We start from the raw sequence: 25,836 nt of genomic DNA, 5'->3' as shown, positions 1-25,836 counted from the left end.
AGAAGAAACAAAAGATAATGTATATCAAATATGGAGTTCAAAATCTAAAAATATGGAATTTCCAAAAAGATAAAACAAAACAAAATTTCTAATGCATAATGTCAGAAAACATTTCTGGATGAAAAAGAAATCTGTGCATTCGTTTTAATGAAAGCAGCTGTTACAGGATGCTTAAGCTTCAATATTATTGTAACAATACAAAAACTAACATAAGATTATGGTTAATTTTATGTATACACTTGACCAGGCCATGGGTTACCCAAATATTTGGTTATATATCATTCTGGGTTTGTCTGTGAGGATGTTTCTGGATGAGATTAACATACAAGACAATAGACTAAAAAAAAAAAAGATTAATCCCCTTCCTCCTATATGGGTGGGCCTCATCCAATCCACCAAAGACCTGAATAGAACAAAAAGGCTAAGTGAGAACCTTCTCTCTTTCTCTCTCTCCTCCCCACCCCAGCCCTTTTTCTGTTTGACTGTCTTCAAGCTAAGATATTAATCTTCCCCCTGACTTTGGATTTGGACTTGGAATAAAATTTATACCATCAACTTTTCTGATATTCAGGCCTTTGGACTTGGACTAAACTATACCATTGGCTCTCCTTGTTCTCCAGCTTGTCAGCTGAAGATCTTGGGATTTCTCAGACTCCATAATCACATAAACCGATTCCATATAATAAATAAATACATATATTATATATTGCATATATTCTATTAGTTCTGTTTCTATGGAGAATCCAGACCAATACACAAAACATACTCTATATATAAATGATAGAAATGGAAATAGAAAGAGAAAAGGAGAAATCTTAAGAATATTATAAAAAGAAGACTGTAGTATGTCAAGTGAAATAAGCATAGTATAATTTAGCATAATGAAAGAAAATCTATTAATTTAAATACTGGGAAGTTTAAGATAAATATGACCATACATGGCTCAATTCAGAGACTTCCATTACATTGTTATGCTGAGTCTCAACTCAGAAGAAAACCTCTGAAAAAAATCCTCATCTATATTTTACTTTTTCTCTTTAACATGTTTCAAAATCGTATATGTATTTATGATTTTTCTTTTACATATTTCTTTCTCATCTATATAGGGAATGTTTTCTTCCTGTTTTGCCAAAGTTTTAGGTCCATCTCTGGGATATGACCTGAGGTTGATAAATATTTGTTAATGAATGAGTAAAATATTTTTCTTTTTCTTTTTCTTTTAAAAAAAATGTTCAATAATAACTGATATTCAATATTAATTACTTTATGTTAATTTCTGGCATAGCACATACTGGTTAGACACTTACATAATTTATAAAGTGACTCCATAATTAGTCTGGCACCCACCTGGCACTATATATAGTTATTACAATATTATCAACTATATTTTCTGTGTCATACTTTACATTCCCATGACTATTTTGTAACTATCAATTTTTACTTCTTAATCTCAGCACCTTTTTCACTCAGGTCCCCGATCCTTCTTCAATCTGATAACCATCAGTTTGTTTTCAGTATCTTTGAGTATGTTTCTGTTTTGTTTGTTTTTGGCTTATGTTGCTTTTTAAATTCCACATGTAAGTGTGATCATACGGTATTTGTCTTTCTCTATCTGACTTATTTTACTTAGTATTATACCCTCTAGGTTCATTTATGTTGTCATAATTGGTAAGTAATATTTCACTCTGTATATGTACCACATCTTTTTTTTTAATTAAACTTATTAGAGTGACATTGGTTTATAAAATTATAGAAGTTTCAAGTGTGCAATTCAGTAATATGGCATACACATATTCCAAGGCTAATTTTTTTTCCATCATCATGTATCTGGCTCCCCTTTAATGGATGCTGAATTTACTCCCAGGCCGTAAGTTTTTGTTACTTCTGTTTTTTTTTTTTCTGGGATATCTTTTTCTTTTTGCATCATCCTGTACTGGTTTAGGAACAATCTGCTTTTGTTTTCAGTAAGGATCATCTCAATATGGCAGGGAGAGCTCATGTGGGGGTTAATTCACCCATTAATTCTGTAAGTTCGGTGCCACAGCTTGAGAGCTTTGTTCATCTGGATGTGCTCAATGACCAGAAAATCTACATCTAAATCATTAAGTTCAGTATTACTCTTTGCATTTTTAAGCATGCACAGCAAAAATTCAGCACTTTTTTGGGGCCAGCAACCCTATGTCCAGCCACACTGGGCCAGCCACACTGACCTACTCCACCATTGTAACAACAACATGCACACATTGGTTCTGTAAAGTAACATCCTTCAGATACTTAGTGGCTTTTCATATATGCATACTCTTGATGGCCTAGGCAGTTTCACAAAACTTAAACACTAAGATTAAACCTCTTGAATTGCATTATTATGTGAGGTTTTCTGGGTTAAATAAAAAGAAAACCACTTTCAGAGATACCTCAGGCTGCTTACTAGAAGAGCTGTAGCAAATTTTCTTTATTCAGTCATCTATTGATAGATACTTAAGTTGTTTCCATATCTTGGCTATTGTACATAGTGCCACAGTGAACATAGAGGTACATATATATTTTTGAATTAATATTTTGGATTTCTTTCAATAAATACCCAGAAATAGAATTGCTGAGTCATAATGTAGTTCTATTTTTTTTAATTATTTGAGGAACTTCCGAATTTTTTTCCAAAGTGGTTGCAACAATTTATAATTATACATGAAGGTCCCATTTATTCCACATCTTAACTAACACTTTTTTATTAATTTATTGACAATAGCCATTCTGACAGGTGTGGTGAAATCTCATTGTGGTTTAGAAATTTGCATTTTTCTGATGATTAGTGTTCTTGAGCATATTTTCCTATGTCTATTGGTCATCTGTATTTCCTCTTTGGAGAAATATCTATTTAAGTCTTCTGCCATTTTGAATTGGATTGTTGGGGGAATTTTGATGTTGAGTTATGAACTCTTTATAAATTTTTATATTAACCATTATCACATGTGTCATTAGTGAATAGCTTCTCTCCTTTAGCAGATTGTCTTTTTCTTTTGTTGATGGTTTTCTTTGCTGTGCAAAAAACTTTTTTGTTTGTTGTAGTCCCATTTCTTTACTTTTTCTTTTGTTTTTCTTGCCAAAGGCAGCATATCAGAAAAAAATATTACTAAGAGCAATGCCAGAGTTTACTGCTTGTGTTTTCTTCTAGGAGTTCTATGGTTTTAGTCTTCATTTTTATCCCCATTTATCCATCTGGATTTCCCAACACCATTTATTGAATGGACTGTATTTACTACATTGCATATTCCTTCATCCTTTGTCATAGCTTAAATGACCACATAAGTGTGAACTTATTCCTATGTTTTTTATTCCATTTCATTGATTTAAGCATCTGTTTTTATGCCAATATCAATATGTTTTGATGACTACAGCCTCGTAGTATATTTTGATATTGGTTATCATAATTCCTTCAAATTTGTTCTTCGTTCTCAAGATTGTTGTAACTATTCAGGGTCTTTTGTGGTTTCATAAGGTTTTAAAATTGTATGTTCTACTTCTGTAAAAAATGTCATTGGTGTTTTGATAGGGATTGATTTAAATCTATAGATTGATAGTGATTGCATTAAATATGTAGTATTCACATTTTAATGATGTTAATTCTTCCTATCCATGAGCATAATATATGCTTCTGTTTATTAGTATAGTGTTCAATTTATTCGATGTCTTATGATGATTACAGGAGTTTTACCTTCTTAGTTAAATTTATTCCTAGTTATTTCATTGTTTTTGATACAATTATAAATAGAATTGTTTTCTTAATTTCTCTTTTTAATAGTTTGTTACTGGTATATAAAAATGTAACTAATTCTGGATATTAATTTTCTATCCAGCTACTTTACTGCATTCATTTATCAGTTATGAGGTTTTTTTTTTGTTGAAATCATAAAGTTTATCTATATTTAATATTATGTCATCTGCAAATAGTGAGAGTTTTACTTCTTATCAATCTGAATGATTTTCTTTTATTTTTCTTGTTTGATTTCTATGAAAAAAATTTCCAATGGTATGTTAAATAGAAGTAGTGAAACTGGACATTCTTGTCTTGTTCATGTATTAAGGAAAATGTTTTTAACTTTTCCCTGTTGAGCATGATGTGAGCTGCGGGTATGTCATATATGGCCTTTACTATGTTGAGGTATATTCCCTATATCCCCACTTTGTTGAAGTTTATTTTAGCATAAATAGATGCTGGATTTTGTCAAAAATTTTTTCCGTATTCATTGATATTATAAAATTTTTATTCTTCATTTTGTTCATTTAGTGTATTATGTTAATTAGTTTGTAAATATTGAACCACCCTTACATCCCAGTAATAAATCCAACTTGATCACGGTGTATGATCTTCTTAATGCATTGCTGAATTTGATTTGTTAATATTTTGCTAAAGATTTTTGCACCTATTTTCCTAAGGGATATCAATTTATATTCTTTATGTAATATCTTTGATTTTATAATCATAATAATGATGGCCTTGTAGAAGGAGATTGGGAGCCATCCCCCCTCTTGAAGCTTTTAGACTGGTTTAAAAAGTATAGATCTTAATTCTTCTTTGAATGTTTAGTAAAATTGATCCATGTAGCTATTTGGTCCAAGATTTGTATTTGTTGAGAGTTTTGTAATTACTGATTTGATTTTGTTACTAGTAATCTATCTTTTTTTTTTCCTGCTTATACTTTATTCAGTCTTGGAAGATTATGTTCCTAGGAATTTATCCATTTTTTCCCCTCAGATTATCCAATGTATAGATATATAATTGCTTCTAGTATTTTCTTATAATTCTTTGTACTTCTGTGGTGTCAGTTGTCACTTTTTTTTTCATTTCTGATTTTTCATGTGGGTCTTTTTTTTTTTTTTTGATTAGTCTAGTTTATGTATTAAAAAAAAAACAGAAGGGAGGAAGATGGCAGACTAGGGTTCGCCCCTCTCAGGTTGTTGAGGCATGTTCAAATCTAAGACCCACAGAGCCAATTGAGATTAATTATGAGATTTTATTAGCCGGCCGGCGACTGATTCTCCCCACTAGAGAATCAGCCTCGAGCTTCCAGAAGAGACAGATTATAAAGCCTAAACCCACATCCTGGTGGGCCTTGATTATGTAAGCAAGCAGATTACAGAAGCAGATGTTGGCGGTTAGTTTTGTTATCTGTACTCTGGCGGCAATATTGTTTTATTGTTCTTCTTGGGAGCCTTGGGAGTTATTTTCTCCTAGGCAGCTGGCACCTGGAGATATCACTCTCTGCCCTGTCCTTGGGGCTGACCTACTGAGGAATTGATACCAATAACCATAACAACATATTTTCCAAAGTAGTCACAGCTGGAATAAAGAGGGGAGATGTGAACAAGGAAGATGTTATTGAAATGCACTTTTACACTGTCACAAGGTCTACATTGAAATTACAAGAAAATTATAAAATAATCAACATGGATAATCACCTGAAGTCCAGCTGATCATAATATGCACATCTGATAATATAAAGAAGCCACATCAAAGCCGGTCGAAGGGATAAAGTCACAAATCAGACTAGACCTGCACCTGTGGGTAGTGAAGGATCACCAGGAAGGAGAGTGAGGCTGCGAATGTTATCCGAAAGGAGAGGGATGTCTTGGTCTTATTTGGGGGCTCCCCAGCTCATGATACCAGCCCAAACTTGGGCGGGTCTCAGGGTTCTGTAGGCCAGTCCCAGACAGAAGCTGGTCTTGCTGTGATCTGGAAATAATGCAGGAACACACGAATGGTTACTAAAGTAGAGCAAGACTGAGGATGTTTTGATCTGACTGCCATTGTCTATCTGAGACCCTGCCACACCCTATCCACAAATTGCCTTAAGTGACCCATTGACAGTGAACTGTCACAGCCCTGCCCCTTTCAGCTAGGTCTCCCAATCCATGCCAGTAACAAACTGGCTAGCATAGGGCAGGCACTACATGGGAACCAGCAGCAGGCAGACCTCTGCTGCCTACAATGTTGCAATATTGTGTCTGGGAAACACAGGGGTCTGGGGGACAACTCCAGATGGTAGTTGGTCTCACAGTGATCTGTGACTACAGTGGGAATGCCTAGGCAGAAAAGTTGCAGCAAAACTGAAGCTGAATTGGACTAATGGCCCTTGACTCCCTGAGATCTGGCTTGACCTAAGCAACAAAGTGCGTGCAGTCCATTGATAGGCAGTTTCCCATGCCCTAATTGTCTCTGGGGTTGTGCAGTCAGAGGAGGCAACAAACCTTAGCTAATACAGAGAGAGCATTGCAAGGAAAAGAGTAGTGGATAGGCTACTGGTGCCTGTATGAGTTTCAATCCTCTTGAAAGAATTGCAGGGTCTGTATTGGCCAGATGTTCCTTGACTCCTTGAGCTCCCACCCTACCCAATACGCAACATGCCTGTTGCAAGTTGATAGGCAGCTGCCCCTGCCTTGAGGTAGCGCATTCAGGCCTAAGGTGGGCAGCAGCTGACCTTGTTATGAGTGGAAACTGGTATAGAGAGCCACAGAGACAGCATTGGCACATAAACTGACACTGCAGTGGCAGGTGGAAATTTACTCAACAGCCACAGGAGACTCCCAGGATCCCTGCACCAAACAACACACATATCACCCAGAGGCTATCCAGTTTCAGAGACTTGCAGACAACTGACAGAAAATTACAGGTCTTGAGGAAGACTGGCCCCTCTGATAAACTGCTCCAGGCCAGGGACATTGGATAACCGGCCTTGCCTCTTACCCTTACCTGTAGATCCAGCATAGGTAACAAGCATCTGCAGATTGCTTTGTAGTTCTCACTGGGTATCCTTGAGCAATTAAAAACAGTGACAGATCTTGGCTTATGAGGGAGCCACTCCCCAAAGGGCCACAAAACTAACACATCTGTAGACTGGCACCAGACCCCAACAGAGCAACTCCTGACTGTCTCCATTAATGGTACACACAAAAAGTCATTCCAACAAATACACAAGCCAGCTAAGGCAAATCCCACTCTGCAGGGTCAGTCCCTACAGAGCAACTCCTAGCCTGTGGGTGCAGTCAATGCACAAAATTAGTCAGACTGAGTGTTAATTCCATCCACTGATCTACTAACAACAATAAAGTCATGGTGAAAACTAAAGATCACATACAACCCCCAAAAAGATCACATCCAGCGCCCCCGGCATAAGGGATCAGAAAGAGTACACCACTGGGCCACACAGAACGACTTCCATAATAGGCCATCTTGCCAAGACTGAGACAAAGCAAATATTCCTGACTAATAGAAATGAACCAGAAAGGCTAATAAAATGAGAAAGCAAAGAAACATGCCACAAATGAAACAGCAGGAGAAAACTCTAGAAAACATGCTAAATAAAATGGAGGCAAGCAATCTAAGAGACAGAGTTCAAAATAATGGTTATAAGGATGCTTAAAGAACTTAGGAGGAGAGTAGATAGCACAATAACAACAAAAGAGAAATAGTAAGCATTAAAAAAAATAATAATAAAGACATAGGAACCAGAAAGAAATGAAAAATGCAATACCTGAAATGAAAAATACGCTAGAAGGATTCAACAGTAGATTGGATGAAACAAAAAACCAAATCAGAAATTGGAACACAAGATGTCAGAAAACACCTAATCATAATGACAAAATGAAAAACAAATTAATATAAAAAAATGAGGATAGTGTAAAAAACCTCTGCAACAACATGAAGTGTAAACATATCAGGATTATAGGAGTATCTGAAGAAGAAAAGAGAAAGAAGCAAGGTATTGAGAATCTATTTAAAGAAATAATGACAGTAAACTTCCTTAACTTGGCTAAGGAATGAATTAGACATACAAGTGCAGGAAGCACAAAGAATCTCAGACAAAAGGAATTCAAACAGACCTACACCAACATACATCATAATTAAACTGCCAAAGGTCAAAGACAAAGAGAGAATCTTAAAAGCAGCAAGAGAAGTCATCTGGTATTTACAATAGTTCCCCCATAACAATGTCAGCTGATATTTCAATAGAACTTTGCAGATCGGAAGGGAATGGTAAGAAATATTCAAAGTTATGAAAAACAAGAATCTACAACCACAAATACACTACCCAGCAAGGCTTTTGATTAAAATGTAAGATGAGATAAAGAGCTTCTGAGACAGAAAAAAGCTTAAGGAATTCATCAACCACAAACCAGTATCACAAGAAATGTTAAAGGGATTTCTGGAAAAAGAGAAGGGGTAAAAAAGAAAATAAAAATAACAAATATGAATAATAAAATGGCAGTAACAATGTTTCTTTCAGTAATCACTTTAAATGTAAATGGATTAAATGCTCCAATCAAAAGATATAGAGTAATCAAATGGATAAGAAAACAAGACCCATAAATATACTGTCTACAAGAGACCCAGTTCAGATCAAATAACACTCACAGCCTGAAAGTAAACTAATGAAAAATGATATTTCACACAAACTGAAATTAAAAATAAAAAAGAAAGCCAGGTTATTGATACTTATATGATATGAAATATACTTTAAAACAAAGGCTATAATAAGAGACATAAAAGGGCATTACATAATGACAAAGGGATTGATAAATCAAGAGGAATTAAGCCTAATAAACATATATGCATGCAACATAGGAACACCTACATACACAAAGCAATTATTAACTGATGTAAAATGAGAGACCAATAGTAATACACTCATAGCAGAAGACTTTAACACCCACTTGACACCAATGGACAGATCTTCTGGTCAAAGAATCAGCAAGGAAATAATAAGCCTAAAAGACACACTAGAAGAGATGGATTTAATAGATATTTTCAGAGCATTTTACTCTAAAGCAGCAAAATATACATTCTTCTCAGGTGCACATTGAACAGTTTCAAGGATAGGCCACATATTAGGACACCAATCAAGTCTTAATAAATTTAAGAAGATGGAAATAATATCAACTGTCTTCTCTGATTACAATGGTATGACACTAGATATCAACTACAAGAAAAAAAAATACAAAAACACATCGAGGTTAAATAACATGCTACTGAACTATGAATGGGTTATTAATGAGCTCAAGGAAGAAATAAAAAGAAACCTATGACACTAGATATCGACTACAAGAAAAAAAATACAAAAACACATAGAGGTTACATAACATGCTACTGAACTATGAATGGGTTATTAATGAGCTCAAGGAAGAAATAAAAAGATACCTAGAGACAAATGAAAATGAAAATACAACTCATGATCTATGGGACACGGTGAAAGCAATCCTAAGAAGGAAATTCATAGCAATACAGCCCTACTCCAAGAAACAAGAAAAAGTTCAAATAAATAATCCAAACTTACACTTAAAAGAACTAGAAAAAGGAGAGCAAAGAAGCCCAAAGTGAATAGAAGGAAGGAAATAATAAAGATTGGAGTGCAAACAAACAAAATAGACTCTAAAAAAACAGTACAAAAGATTAATAAATCGAGAGATTTTCTTTGAAAAGATAATCAAAATTGATAAACCCTTATGCAGATTCATGAAAGAAAAATGAGAGAGGACTCAAATAAATAAAATCAGAAATGAAAGAGGAGAAATATCCTTGGACTTTACAGAAATACAAAGAATTACAAGAAAATATTACTAGTGTTTATATGACAACAAACTGGACAATCTGGAAGAAACATACACATTCCTAGAAACATACAGTCTCCCAAGACTGAGTCAAAAAGAAACAGAAAATCTGAACCAACGATTACCACCAATGAAATAGAATCAGTAATCAAAAACCTCCCGAAAAACCAAAAGTTCTGGACCACATGGCTTCATTAGTGAATTTTACCAAACATTCAAAGAAGAATTATCACCTATTCATCTCTGACTATTCCAAAAATTCAAGAGAAGTAAAGTTCCCTAACTCCTTTTTGAGGCCTCTATATCTTGATTCCCAAACCAGAAAAAGACATTACAAAAAAATAAAACTATAGGCCTATATCTTTTATGAACATTGATGCAAAAATCTTCAACAAAATATTAGCAAACCAAATCAGCAATACATTAAAAATATCACACAGGATAATCAAGTGGGATTTATTTTTGGGATGCAAGGTTGGTATAATATCCACAAATCAGTTAATGTGCTATATTACATTAACAAATCAAAAGATAAAAACTTTATGCTCATATCAATAGATGCATAAAAAGTGTTTGACAAAATCTAGCATCCATTTATGATAAAAACTCTCAGCAAAATAGGAATAGAGGGTACATTCCTCAATGAAAGAAAGGCCACATATGAAAAACCTATCGCTAACATCATACTCAATGAAGAAAGGCTAAAATCATTTTCTTATGATCAGGAACAAGACAAGGATGCCCACTTTCACCATTCCTCTTCAACATTGTATTTGAGGTCTTAGTCACAACAATAAGAGAGGAAAGAGAAATAAAAGTATCCAAATTGGAAAGGGAGAAGTAAAACTCTTCTTATCTGCAAATGACACAATACTATATATAGAGAATCCTAAAGATTCCAGCAAAAAAAAAAAATGTTAGAACTGAACATTGAATCCAGTAGAGTAGCAGTTTACAAAATAAATATTCAGAAGTTAGTGGCATTTTTATACACCAATGATGAACTTTCAGAAAGAGAAATTAAGAAAATACCATTTACAATTGCATCAAAAATTATCAAATATCTTGGAATCATATTAACCAAGAAGATAGAAGACCTGTTTTCATAGAATTATAAGTCACTGAAAAAAGAAATTGAAGAAGATACAAGTGAATGGAAGCAAAACCGGGTTCATAGGTAGGAACACTCAATGTCATTAAAATGGCCATACTTCCCAAAGCAATCTATAGATTCAATGCAATCCCTATCAAAATACCAATTATATTTTTCCTAAAATTTATATGGATCAGTAAAAAACCCCCAATATCCATGGCAATCTCGAAAAGAACAAAGTTGGAGGCATCACACCACCTGATATAAAACTATACTACAAAGTTAAAATAATCAAAAAAGCATGGCACTGGCATAAAAACAGATACACTGATCAATGGAACGGAATAGAGAGAGCCCAGAAAAGAATCCACGCCTTTATGTTCACTTAAGATATGACAAAGGAGGTAAGAATATACAGTGGGGTGAATACAGTCTCTTCAATAAATGGTGTTGCAAAAATTGGACAGATACGTGCAAAAAAAAAAAAAAGAAGCTGGACCACCTTCTTACACCATATACGAGAGTAAACTCGAAATGAATTAAAGACTTAAATGTAAAATTCAAAATCATAAAACTTCTAGAAGAAAACATAGGAAGTAAACTATCTGATATTACTAACAGAAATTTCTTTACAGATATATCTCCTCAGGGAAGAGAAACAAAAGAAAAAATAAACAAAGGGGACTTCATCAAACTAAAAAAAAAAAATTGTACAACAAAAGAAACCATCGAACAAAACAAAAGACAATGACTTTGGGAGAAGATATCACTAATGATACATCTGATAAGGGGTTAATATCCAAAATTTATAAAGAACTTATACAACTCATCAACAACAACAAAAAACAAACAATCCAATTTAAAAATGGGCAGAAGACCTGAACAGATACTTCTTCAAAGAGGAAATAGAGATGGCTAACAGACATATGAAAAGATGCCCAAGGTCACTAATCATCAGAGAAAGGCAAATTGAAACCACAGTGAGATACCACTTCACACCTGTTAGAATGGTTATCATCAATAAATCAAAAACAACACGTGTTGGCAAGGATGTGGAGAAAAGGGAATCCTCATACATTGTTTGTGGGATTGCAAATTGGTAAAGCCACTATAGAAAACAGTATGGAAGTTTTTCAAAAAATTAAAAATGGATATGCCTTTTGACCCAGCGATTGCACTTCTGGGTATTTATCCAAAGAAAACCAAAATAATAATTCATAAAGATCTATGCACCCTTGTTCATGGCAGCACAATTTACAATAGCTAAGATATAGAAGCAACAGAAATGCCCATCAACAGATGATTGGAGAAATAAATTATGGTTCGTGGATACAATGAAATATTACTCAGCCATCAAAAAAAAAAAAAAGAAATCCTATCATTTAAAACAACATGGATAGGCCAGCTTTAGTTCTGCTTTAGTTTAAATGTAGGCTACTGTTTGTGAAGAGGCTAATATTTTAAAAAGTAACAAACATATACTTTGGCATGAAGAGCTAAAGGATAATGTTTATAACCAGAGATGTCAGAATGTTAGGATAAAATTCTAGCAACTGAGAGGGATTGAGAGGGCGCACTTCAAATTTTATTTATAAGTTCTGTCCAAACCTCTTTCTAAAACCTGAAGTATATGTATGGAAGAGACTCAAACAACCCGAAATTTAATAAAAAGAAAAGAAAAAATCAAAGAGATTTGAACTACCACCGAAGAAAACAAGTTTTTGATTTTAGTTCAACCAAATTACTTGCTTGCTAAAGCTTTAAAAAAATGTCAAATAATATAATACAGTCTCTACAGCATAATATTCATCAGATCATAGTTTAAACCAAAAATTATTCCACATAAAAAATAAAAAAATATGACCAGTCTCAAGGAAGAAAGCAGTTAATGTAGATCTAACTGACAAATATTTTAAAAACCCCATGATAAATATTTCCAAAGATGTAAAGAGAAGAGAAAAGTGTGTTTACAATGGATAAGCATATAAGAAATCTTAGAAGAAAAATAAAAATTACCAAAAAAAAATTTAGAAAATTCAAAAATACATTATCTGGAAAAAAAATTCAGTGGTAGAGATAAACAATGGAATAGAGTTAACAAAGGTTAAAAGCAGTAATGAAAAGATAGATCCATAGAAATAATCCAATATGAAGAAAAAGGCAAAACAATGGGGGCAAAAATCTAACAAACAAAACATCAAGGACTTGAGAATGATATGAAATGGTCTAACACATGTGTAATTGTAGTTCAGAGAGAAATGGGCTAGAGAACAAGACTGAATAAAATTTGAGAAAATACCACAAAAATACAAGGTATCATACAAGAATACTATGAAAGATTTTAGGTCACCAAATTTAATAACCTAGAAAAAAATAGATGTTTTTAAAATATACAACTTTCCAGATTCAGGGAGAACTGGAAGACCTAAATAGACCAATAAACAATAAGGAAATAGATACAATAATCAGAAAATTACCCAAAAGTATAAATCCAGGACCAGATGGCTTTGCCAGTTAATTTACCAAACACTCAAATAAGATTTAATACCTATTCTCAAACTTTTCAAAGAAACTGAAGCTGAGACAATACTTCCTAACTTATTTTATGAGGCCCACATTAATCTGGTACCAAAACCTGGTAAGGAAACACACACAAAAAAGAAAACTATAGACCAATGGCTCTCAAAAATACAAATACAAAAATCTTAAGTAAAATACTAGAAAATTGAATTCAACAACATATTAAAAAGATTATACATTACGATCAAGTAGGCTTCAATCCAGGAGCACAGGGATGGTTTAACATAGGCAAATTGATTAATGTGTTATACCACAAAAACAAAATAAAGAATAAAAATCATATAATTATATTAATAGATGCAGAAAAATCATTTGCTAAGATATGCATCCATTTGTAATTAAAACTTTAAAAAATGGGTATAGAAATAAAGAAAAATTAAAAACCTTTTCTCTAAGATCAGAAACATGACTAGACCGTCTGCTATCACCTCTATTATTCAATAGCATATTGGACATCCTATCAAGAGCAATCAAGCAAGAAAAAAAAATAAAAGGCATCCAAATAGTGAATGAAGAAGTCAAATTGTTACTCTCTGCAAATGACATGATTATATAGAAAACCCTAAAAACTCTACTAAAAACAATTAGAAATAATAAACAAATACAGTAAAGTTTCAGGATATAAAATCAATGTAAAAATATCTATAGTGTTAATATATATGTTAATATATATTAACAATGAATTTTGGGGGAAAAAATGAAAAAAAATTTATTTGCAACTGCAAAGAATAAAATACCTAAGAATAAATCTAACTAGAATAGTGAAGGATCTATACACTGAAGACTATAAAACATAATTAAAAGAAATTGGAGAAAACATAAAAATGGAAAAATAGTGTTATTGTATTGGAAGAATCAACATAGTTAAAAATACCTTAATATCAATAGCATTATGCAGGTTAATATAATCCTCATTAAAATCTCAATAGCATTTTTTAAAAAAATAGAACAAAAAATTATCAGGTTTGTGTGGAAGCACAAAAGACCTTGAATACTAAAGCCATTCTGGAGGGAGGGGAAAAGGCTGGAGGTATCACTCTGCCTGTCTTCAAATTATACTACAAAAGAACAATAACCAAAACAGTATGGTATTGGCAGAAAAACAGACATACAGACTGATGGAACAGAATTGAGAGTTCAGAAGAAAATCCTCGCATATATGGGCACATAATTTTTGAAAAAGAACCAAAACCATGCACCGTAGGAAGGAAATCCTCTTTGATAAATGGTGCTAGGAAAACTGGTAAGCCATATATCAAAGGGAAAAAAAATAGAGTGTCGTCTATCACTACACACAAAAATTAACTCAAAGCGGATTAAGAACCTTATATAAGCCTGATACAGTAAACTGCATGGGAAAAAATATGTATTAAATTCATGGACCTTGGATTTAAAGAGAATTTACTAATATAAGGCAAGAGAATAAAAAGGAAAAAATAAATCAGACTACAACAAACTAAAAAGCTTCTGCACAGCAAAAGAAATCTTCAAGAAGGCAACTAGAGAACCATCCAACTGGGAGAATATATTTGCAAACAGCACCTCTGATAAGGGCTTAATATTCAAAATATACAAAGAACTCATACAACTGAACAATAAAAAAAAACAAATAATCCAATTTAAAAAATGAGTAGAAGATCTGAACAGACACTTTTCCCAAAAAGACATACAAATGGCCAAAAGACATGAAAAATTGCTCAACTTCACTAGCTATTATGGAAATGCAAATCAAAACCACAATGAGATACCACCTCATACCTGTTATAATGGCTATCATCAACAGGACAAGTAATGACAAACAGATGTTGGAGAAGTCGTAAAGAAAAATGAACCCTCATACACTGCTGGTGGGACTGCAAATTGGTACAACCACTATGGAAAATGGTATGGGGGTTCCTCAAAAAACTAAGAGTTGAACTACCATACAATCTGTCAATCTCTCTCCTGGGTATTTATCCCCCCTAAAAAAGTTGAAAATATTTATGCACAAAGATATATGCACTTTGATGTTTATTCATGGTGTTATTCAGCATTATTCATGATGGCCAGGACATGGAAGCAACCAAAGTGTCCTATGATAGATGATTAGATAAAGAAGAAGTGGTACATATATAAAATGGAATATTACTCATCATAAGAAGAAATTAAATACTGCCAGTTGCATCAACATGGATGAACCTTGAGATAATCCTGCTAAATGAAATGAACCGAACCCTAAAGGTTGAAAACAATATGATTCCACTCATATATGGGATATAAAACTCATATATGGGATATAAAGCTGAATGCAACAAACCAATATGACAAACAGAGACTCATGGACACAGATTACTGGCTACCAGAGGGAAGAGGGTAAGAAGAAGGTAGATAAGGGCGAAATATTTAGTGATGGAGGGAAATCTAACTGAGAAGTGAACACACAATGCAATGTGTATATATATATACACATACATACACATATATACACATACACACACATACATATAAACACACACAACATACTCTTGAATTGTACACTTGAAGCTTATTTGATTTTATTAATCAATGTCACCCTAATAATTTTTAATAAATAAATAAATAATATAAAAAATAAAAATAAAAATGAGCATAAAAGAAGCAAGTCATCTTTATCATGAAAAAAAGTCCATTGCATTCCTATATACTAACAATAAAATTTCTCCCAATCAACATAGCTAATAAAATTTGGCTAGCATAGGACAGACACTGTAGAGAAATCAGATGCAAACAGACCTCTGCTACCTGCAAGAGTTGCTAGTCTATAGATTTCAGGGGTCACTGGGACTGTCCCAGATGGCAGGTGGTCTCACTGTGATCTGTGACTACAACGAGAATGCATGAAACAGAAATTGAAGCAAAACTCAGGCTATATTGGCCTAATAGCCCTTGTCTCCCTGAGATTCCATTTCGACCACGCCACAAAGTGCCTGCAATCATTTGACAAGCAGCCTCCCCTGACCTGCTTTTTCTGGGGTTGCACATATTGGGCAGGCAACAGACCTTGGCTAGAGCAGTGAGCATATTTTGAGGAAAACAGTTATGGGAAAACCACTGCTGTCAGTACAAGCTGCAATATCTCTTGAGGAGATCACAGGGATCTGTGGGATCACCCCAGACAGCAGGTTGTCTCCATGTGATCTGAGACTACTGCAAAAACATGCAGACACAGAAATTGCAGGAAACTGAAGCTATTGGCCTGATGGCCCTTGAATCCCTGAGCTCCTGCCCCATCCAATACACAAAGTGCCCACCACACATTGATAGGCAGCTGCCCCTGCCCTGGGGTGGTACATTCTGTACAGTCAATAGATTTCAGCCAGTGAAGGGAGCATAGTTCAGGGCGACAGTGATAGGAAGATCACTGCGACCAGCATGAAATACAGTATCGCTTAGGTAAATCTCAGGAGTTTTGTGGACCCATCACAGATGACAGTAAGTCATGCAGTGAGTGATACCTGGCTTTGGTTGGAGCCCACAGCCCCAGAGCTGGAAGCAAATCTGGTGCCATGTAGGCCTGATGGCCCCATGTCTCAATGAGACAATGCTCCACATAACCTCCAAATTAAGCGTGGCAAGCCTGATCCCAGACAACTCAGTCCCAACTAGTGCTTTTCTTGGGTCACAAATTTAGCAGCAAACAACAGCACTTAGTTCTTTCGGCCCATGCAAAGCTCATTCATCTGGGAGAAGCATCCAGTGGCAGGCTACAAACTCATGCCCAAGAGTTTCAGTAATTCTTAAACAGAGCTTGGGTGTTTGCAGGCCTGAGGTTGGCAGCAGCTGATATTTCTATGATTGTAAACTTGTACCAGGAGTCACAGAGGCAGTGCTGGCATGTAAACTGACACTGCAAAGGCAAGGAGAAATTTACTCAATAAACCTAGGAGACTCCCGGGGTCCTTGCACCACCCAATACACATATTACCTGGAGGCTCTTCCAGGTTCAGAGATTTACAGGCAACTGACAGGCAGTGTCAATCCTTTAGGAGCACTGGTCCATCTGCTAAACTGCTCCAGGTCAGAGACAGGTGATATCTAGATCAGTGCTTCTTATATCAAACAAAATAGAAACAAAAACTATGAGACAAGAAGGACATTTCATAATGATAAAGTGATTTATCCAACAATAGGATATAACCCTTGTAAATATTTATGCACTCAACATTGGAACACCTAAATACTTAAAGCAAATAGTGACCAACATAAAAAGAGAGACTAGAAATGATGCAAGAAGCATGGCATCTCTCTAGATATCTCCCCTTGAAATAACAATAAAGTAAACATCCAAAATTCAATAAATAACACCCAACCTGCATAGAAGCATGTCCGCGTGAGTGATCTATACATACGTGCCTCTGAAGGTCAGAACTGCACGAGTCTGTGGGTGTGAATTGGGAGGAACAAAGAAGCTGCTACATGTAGTTGGAGCTCCCTGCAGCAAGAGGAGGAGGGCAGAAGTTGAGACTGATTTCTAAACAGTCCTCCCTAGGGGATCAGCAAGTTCTATCTAGTGGAGCCCAGAAATAAGAACAGAAAGCAGGCCTGGAACTAAGTGTAGAGGGGCAACAGCCGTGTCTTAGCAGCCTCGGGTGAGCTGCAAGAGGAGGTTGAGACAGGAAGCCTAGCAGAAACCACCGCCCATCAGCCCAGAGCACATGCTCCCTCCACTGCATAACCTCCCAGACCTCTGCACTGAAGAACCCCAGGGAATTTACTTAATTGGTATCAAAACAAAGACCATTGCCAGTACCACAGACAGAGTCTGAGACCAAGGGTAGCTGATTGTGATTTGAATATTCACTATATAAGAAAAAGAGAAAGAAAAATAAAAACATTATTTATCTCAAAGCAGAGATCCCAGAGACTTGGACGCCACCTACTGAAAATTAAAAGAAAAATATCTTTTTATGAAATGCTAAATAAAGATCTTTATATAATAAATCTTTCTGGAAAAAGGCAGAGTACACTCCCATTAATATCCAGGCTGAGAAATAGTCCATTGGATAGCATGAATAATCAACATAACAAGGCAGTTCAGAAAGAAAGAGAAAAATCTCCAGAAAATAACCTTAAAGACATAGAAATATGTGCTTAAATCACAGAGAACTCAAGATTGCACTGCTGAGAAAACTCGGTGAGATGGAAGAAAAATCTGATGAACAATTTCAAGGACTTAGAATCAAAATAGACCAACAAAATGAGATTTTCAGCAAAGAGATTAAAACCCAAAAAAGAACCAAATAGAACTTCTGTAGATGAAGAACATATTAAAAGAAATGAAGAATGAAATAGCAAGCTTAGGAAATAGAGCTGATGAGATGGAGAAAGAAATCAGTGATATTGAATACAGAAATCTTGAAATGACTCAGAAGGAAGAAGAGCAAGAACTGAGAATGAAAAAGAAGGAAGGAAGGAAGGAAGGAAGGAAGGAAGGAAGGAAGGAAGGAAGGAAGGAAGGGAGGGAGGGAGGGAGGGAGGGAGGGAGGGAGGGAGGGAGGGAGGGAAAGAAAGAAAGAAAGAAAGAAAGAAAGAAAGAAAGAAAGAAAGAAAGAAAGAAAGAAAGAAAGAAAAAGAAAGAGAGAGAGAAAGAAAGAGAGAAAGAAAGAAAGCAAGCTATACAAAAACTATCTGACCCCATCAAGAAAAGCAACATAAGAATAATGGGTATACCAGAAGAAGAAGAGGAGGATAAGGAAACAGAGAGCATATCAAACAAATAGTTGATGAGAATTTCTCAAATGCAAGGAATAAGCTGAATCTTCTAATGCAAGAAGCTGACAGAATATCCAATTATCTTAACCCAAAAGACTTTCTCCATGACACATTATAATAAAATTTTCAAAAATAGATGAAGAGAAGAAATAAGTGTTGGAAAAAATGTGGAGAAGTGGAAACTTTTGTACACTGTTGGGAGGATTATAATTGGTGATGCTATGGAAAAGCGCATAGAGGTTTCTCAAAAAATTAAGAATAAAATTACCATATGATATACCAAAAAAAAGAAAGAAAGAAAAAGAAAAAGAAAAGAAAAGAAAGGCAAAGAATGTATTTTCAGGACAGCCAGGGAAAAGTACAGTAACCTATAGAGGAAGACCCATTAGATTATTTTTGGACTTCTCAGCACAAACCTTGCAAGCATGCAAAGAGTGGAATCAAATATTCAAACTATTTACTTAATTTTGCCAGTCAAGAATAATACATTCAGCAAAGTTCTCCTTTAGAAATGAAGGAGAAATAAAGACCTTTACAGACATACAAAGTTGAGGGAATTCTTCACTATGGGACCTGAATTACAGAAAATACCAAAAGGGCTCAGCCAATCCAAAACAAAATGACAAAAAATAAATAAATAATTATGAATAAGGAGACTAGCAGGCAGACAGAAGCAGGATAGTGCAACCCTTATTAAGAACTGGATATTATAATCTTAAGCTTTAAGAAGATAATTGCTATCGTAAGTTAGAAATGAACATTCAACATACATAGGAATAATTTTAGACAACTATAACAGAATGGAGGAGAAACCAAGACCTAGATTTGCAAAGGAGAATGTATATATATATATATACATACATATACATAAAACTATACTTTACATAATTTTAATGGTAATCAGACACCGAAGTTCTTGAACTGAGATACATAACATAAAAGAAAAGGAACAAAGGAAAAATCCACAAAACCCCACCCAATTAAAAGAACAGAAGAAATGCAGGGACAAGAAAACAATGGAAACATCTAGCTTCCAGAAAAAAAAAATGAAATGACTGTAGGAAAAACTTATATTTCAATAATCACCCCAAAGGTAAATAGAATTCACTGACCAATATAAAGGTAAAGAGTTGAGTATGGATTAAAAATCAAAACTCAACCATATACTGCCTTCAAGAGACACATCTCAGTTCCAAAGACAAATATAGACTCAAAATAAAAGGGTGGAAAATGATATTGTAAGCAAATGGCATTTAGAGAGAAATGAGAGTAGTAGTACTAATAACAGACAAAATAAAGTTCATAATAAACAAGGTAAAGAAACATACTGAGGAACACTTTATATATATACACATACATACTGAGGAACACCATATATATATATATATATATATATATATATATATATATATATATATATAAATTACTAACAGACCAAAACACTATCATAGTAGGGGACATAAATACCCCACTGTCAGTTAAGGACAGATCATTCAAACAGGAAGTCAGAAAGTCAGTAAGGAAATAACATCCTTAAATGACATATCAGAGGAACTGGATATAATCAATATTTACAGAAACTTTCATGCCGGAACAGCTGCTTATACATTCTTCTCTAGTTCACATGGAAGATTCTCAAGGATTGACCACATATTGGAACACAGGGATAGTCTCAACAAATATAAGAGGTCATACAACCATATTCTCTAATCATAATGCTTTGAAGCTAGAGATCAACTGTAAAAAAGGAAGTGGGAAGAAACACAAATACATGAAGATGAAACAAGATGATACTGAAGAATGACTGGTTTAGAGAAGAAATAAAAAGAGAGACCAAGAAATGAATCATAGAAATGAATCAAAATGATACTAAAAGATATTAAAATTTTGTGAACACATATCATTAGAAGCCTATCTCAAAAAATAAGAAGTTCGAATAAACAACTTAATGCTTCCTCTGATAAAACTAGAAAAGGAAGAACAAATGAAGCCTAAAATCAGCAGAAAAAAAGAATCAAAATTAGACCAGAATGAAATGAAATGAAAACAAACAAAAACAAAAAAAGAATAGAAAAAAATAAATGCACCAAAGAACTGATTCTTTAAGAAGTTTAATAAAATAGACAAACCCAAACTCATTAAAGAAAAAAGAGAAAGGACACAAATAAACGAAATCAGGGATAAAAGGGAAATTTTGACAGACACTGCAGAAATACAAAGGATCATACAAGAATACTATGAAAAAGTATATAACACCAAATATAATAACCTAGAAGAAATAGACCAGTACTTGGGAAAAAATACAACCTTCCTAGACTGAATCAAGAACTGGAAAATCTAAAGAGAGCAATCAGCAGTACAGAAATTGAAACAATCATCAAAAACCTACCAAAAAATAAAAGTCTGGGACCAGATGGCTTCATCAGTGAATTCTATCAAATATCCAAAGAAGATTTAATATGTATGCTCCTCAAGCTCTTCCAAAAAATGAAAGAGGAGTCAATACTTACTAACTCATTTTATGAAGTCAACATTACTCTGATACCAAAACCTGGTAAAGATAACACACAAAAAAGAAAACTATAGACCGATATCTCTCATGAACACAGATGCGAAAATCCAGACTATGATACTAGCGAAATGAATACGGTAACATAATAAAAAGATTATACAGCATGACCAAGTGGGCTTCATCCTATGGGGCACAAGGATTGTTCAACATACACAAATTGATTAATATGATACACCACATAAACAGATTAAAAAATAAGAATCATGTGATCATATCAATAGATGTAGAAAAAGCTTTGACTAGATGTTTATGGTCCATTTATGATCAAAACACTTAATAAAAGTGGTATAGAAGGAAATACCTTAGCATAATAAAGGCCATATAGGACAAACTCTCGGCCAACATTATACTTAATAGTGAAAAACTAAAAGCCTTTCCCTCTAAGATCAGGAACAACACAAGGAATAACTGTCACCACTGTTATTTAATATAACATTGGAGACTTCAGTGAATGCAATCAGGTAAGAAAGGGATCTAAAAGGCATCTAAATAAAAAATGAAGTCAAGCTGTCACTATTTGCAGAGGATATGATTCTCTATGTAGAAAACCCTTCAGATTCCACAAGAACACTACTAGAAACAATAAAAATAAACTCATTTTAAACTCATATCTGGATACAAAATGAACTTTCAGAAATCCACAGTGTTCTTAAACTCTAATAACGAAGTGTCAGAAAAAGAAGGGGAAAAATTATTCTTTTTGCAATTGCAACAAAAAGAATAAAATACCTAGCAATAAATTTAACGAAGCATGTAAAGGATCTATATGATGAAAACTACAAGACCTTATCAAAAGAATTTGAAAAAGATACAAAGAAATGGAAAGATATTCCATGTTCTTGGGTTGAAAGAATCAACATAGTTAAAATGACCATATTACCTAAAGAATTATACAGAATTAATGCAATCCCCATCAAAATTTAATTGGCATTTTTTAAAGAAATGAAACAAAAAAAAATTATCTGATTTGTATGGAAGCACAAAAGACCCTGAATTGCCAAAACCAACTTGAGAAACACACATAACAGCTAGAGGCATCACTCTGTCCAACTTCAAATTATACTACAAAGCAACAGTAATCAAAACAGCATATTATTTGGAGAAAAACAGACACAGAGACCGATGGAACAGAAATGAGAGTCCAGAAGTAAACCCATGTTTATATGGGCAAATAATTTTCAACAAAAGAGCCAACAACTTACAGTGGAGAAAGGAAAGCTTCTTCAATAAATGATGCTGGGAAACCTGAAAAGTCACCTAAAAAAGAATGAAACTAGACTGTTGTCCATTACCACACACCAAAATTAACTCAAAATGGATTAAGGACCTTATTTTAAGACTGGAATCAATAAATCACATAGAAGAAAACATAGGAACTGAACTCAACGACCTTGAACTTAAAGAAGATTTTATTAATTTGACCTCAAAGGCAAGGAAAGTTAAAGCGAAAAATCAAATGAATAGACTACACCAAACTAAAAAGCTTCTGCACAGCAAAAGACACCATCAACGTGATAAAGAGACAACCATCTGAATGGGAAAATATATTTGCAAGTAACACCTCCAACAAGGATCTAATATCCAAAATATACAAAGAACTCATACAACTCAATAACTAAAAAAATTCAATTAAAAAAGGTCAGGGGATCTGAACAGACATTTCTCTCAAGAAGATACATAAATGGTTAACAAATTATGAAAGGATGCTCAACATTGTTAGCTATTAGGAAAATGAAAACCAAAACTGCAATGTGATGCCATCTCTCATCTCACCTTTTAGAATGGCTATTATCAACAAAACAAATAATAACAAGTGTCAGAGGTTGCAGAGAAAAAGGAACCCTCATACACTGCTGGTGGGACTGAAAATTGGTACAATCACAATGGAAAACAGTATGGAGGTTCCTCAAAAACTAAGAATTGATCTGCTGTATGATCCAGCAATCTCTCTACTAGGTATTTACCCCCAAAGATTTGAAAACCCATATCTGAAAAGATATTTGCACACTGATGTTCATAACAGCATTATTCACAGTGGCCGGTACATGGGAAAAATAAACAAAATGTTCTACAAGAGATGATTGGATAAAGAAGCTGTGGTACATATACACAATGGAATATTAGCCATAAGAAGAGATGAAATACTGCCATTTGCAACAACATGAATGGACCTTGACATAATCATTCTAAGTAGTGTAAGCCAGACTGAAAAAGTTGAAAACTACATGATATCACTTATATTTGGGATACAAACGTAAAGGCAACTAACAAACAGGACCAATAGAGAATTATGGACTTGGACAATAGACTAGTGGTTACTAGAGGATAGGGGCTAGATGGGAGGTAGATAGGTTAAAAGGGGTCAAATATGTGGTGACAGAATTAACTATGGACAGTGAACACACAATGCTATATATAGATATACACATGTACATATATATACATGTATATATGTCTCTATATTGAATTGTTCTTTTAAAATTTACTGGATTTCATTAATCAATATCAGCATAAAATAATAATAATAAAAATAATAATAATCTTTTAAAATTTTAGTTTCAGAGAACAATTATAGCTTTCTTAATGTCATGTCCCAGAAGCGGCAAACTTAAATCTAATTACCAGTACAGTTCCTTTTTTTTTTATCATGCCATACTCCTAGATCTAAGCCACCTTCAGAACTTAGTACCTCATTTTAAGCTTGGTATAACCTTAAACAAAGAGGTTTTGGACAAATGAGCCAGACATAGGGCAAGAAATACTGATTGTTAAGATCCTTTTGAGAGCTACAAATCTAGAGGAAGAAGAGGAGGAGGATACCTGGATACCTATCCTTTAGTTATGGAGACTTGCTCTCTCCCTTAATCTTTACAACTGTGAGATGAACAAATCACTATACCTGTTTTACATAAGAGAATATTAAGTTACCAAAAAGTCAAGCATCTCATTCAAGGCCACACATTTATACATATAAATAAACTAGATTTTCTTTTGAGTTAAATAATTAACAGCAAATTTTGCCCAAATGTGTGCACACTTCAAAAATGTTCTAATTATAAGCTCTTAAGAGAAAACCCAGTCTTTCTAATAATTTTCCAACTGACCAGCTATACATCTTTATTCCTGAGGCTGTATACCATGGAGTTCAACAGTGGGATGATGATGATTGTATAGGTCACTACCACTCGTATGTCTTTGCCTGATGCATATTTAAATGAGGGTTGCAGGTAGACAAAGGAATCACAACCATAGTAGACAATGACTCAATGGAATTATCAGGATAGGATGGACAATAAAGCCATGAGATGCAGATTGAGATTAAAGGCCAAACAAACATCAAGACCCCACAGATAAAGATGACCAGTTTCAGCACAGGTGATATTGATAATAAGTGAAATGTCACAAAAATAGTGGTTGGCTTTGTTAGAACCACAGAAAGGAAGACTAAAAACCAAAGCTGTTCCCACCAAAGATATTAGAAAGTTGCTGCCCATTGTCCACATACCCTTCACTACAAAGGCTGGTAGATGGCATTATATAGGTCATAACTCATGACTCCCAGATGCATACATATGTTGACAGCAAAACCAAGGAAGAAACACACATGGGTAGCACAACTCATAAAGCAGAGTGTCCTGAGTACAGAAAGCAGAATTATAAACATTTTAAGCAGGATAACAGTTGTGTAGATGGAAATCTCAGAGGTAGAAAAAACACATAGAAAGAAGTACGTGGGTCTGTGTAGGCTGTGATTCAAGTGAATGACTGGCACACTAATAATGTATCCACTCAGGATGACCAAATAGAGGCAGAGAAATGCCACAAAGAAGACATGTTGCAATTCCCCAAGGTTGAAGAAACCCAGCAGTAGTAACTCAGTACATAGAAGGAATTGGCCATGGAGCATAATCCCACAGAACAAAGCCAATATGATCATATCTAAAGACCTAAAGAATGGAAAATTTAGGGAAACTTGTCCTTCATAAATAACTAGCACCTGTCTGGTTTAAATGAGAAACAACAGGCATGGGAAATAAAAAAAAATTGTACATTAGCTAACAATTATCATAAATTAATATGCACCACAATACTATTTTTCTGACAATGATTTTAGCAGTGAATTACTCTATACCCACGATGCTATTTTTCTAACAACAATTTTAGCAGTGAATTTAGTGACAAGTGTTCACATGAAGTATACAACACTGGCTCAAGCAGAGCTTATCCTTCATGTCCCCTCTTTGTCATCTCTGTTTAC

General features: G+C 34.3%; 2 pseudogenes; both read right to left on the bottom strand.

The window, feature by feature from the left end:
• Window positions 1-17,862, bottom strand: part of LOC107502714 — an 80,241-nt pseudogene extending 62,379 nt beyond the window's left edge.
• Window positions 17,863-24,756: 6,894 nt separating this feature from the next.
• LOC107499709 lies at window positions 24,757-25,485 on the bottom strand (annotated as a pseudogene).
• Window positions 25,486-25,836: the final 351 nt, after the last annotated feature.

The sequence above is a fragment of the Rousettus aegyptiacus genome, unplaced genomic scaffold (genome assembly GCF_014176215.1).
Source record: "Rousettus aegyptiacus isolate mRouAeg1 unplaced genomic scaffold, mRouAeg1.p scaffold_m13_p_17, whole genome shotgun sequence".
NCBI classification, from domain to species: Eukaryota; Metazoa; Chordata; class Mammalia; order Chiroptera; family Pteropodidae; genus Rousettus; species Rousettus aegyptiacus.
Note: the sequence above shows the minus strand (reverse complement) of the source record. Positions and strands in the feature narration are given on the sequence as shown.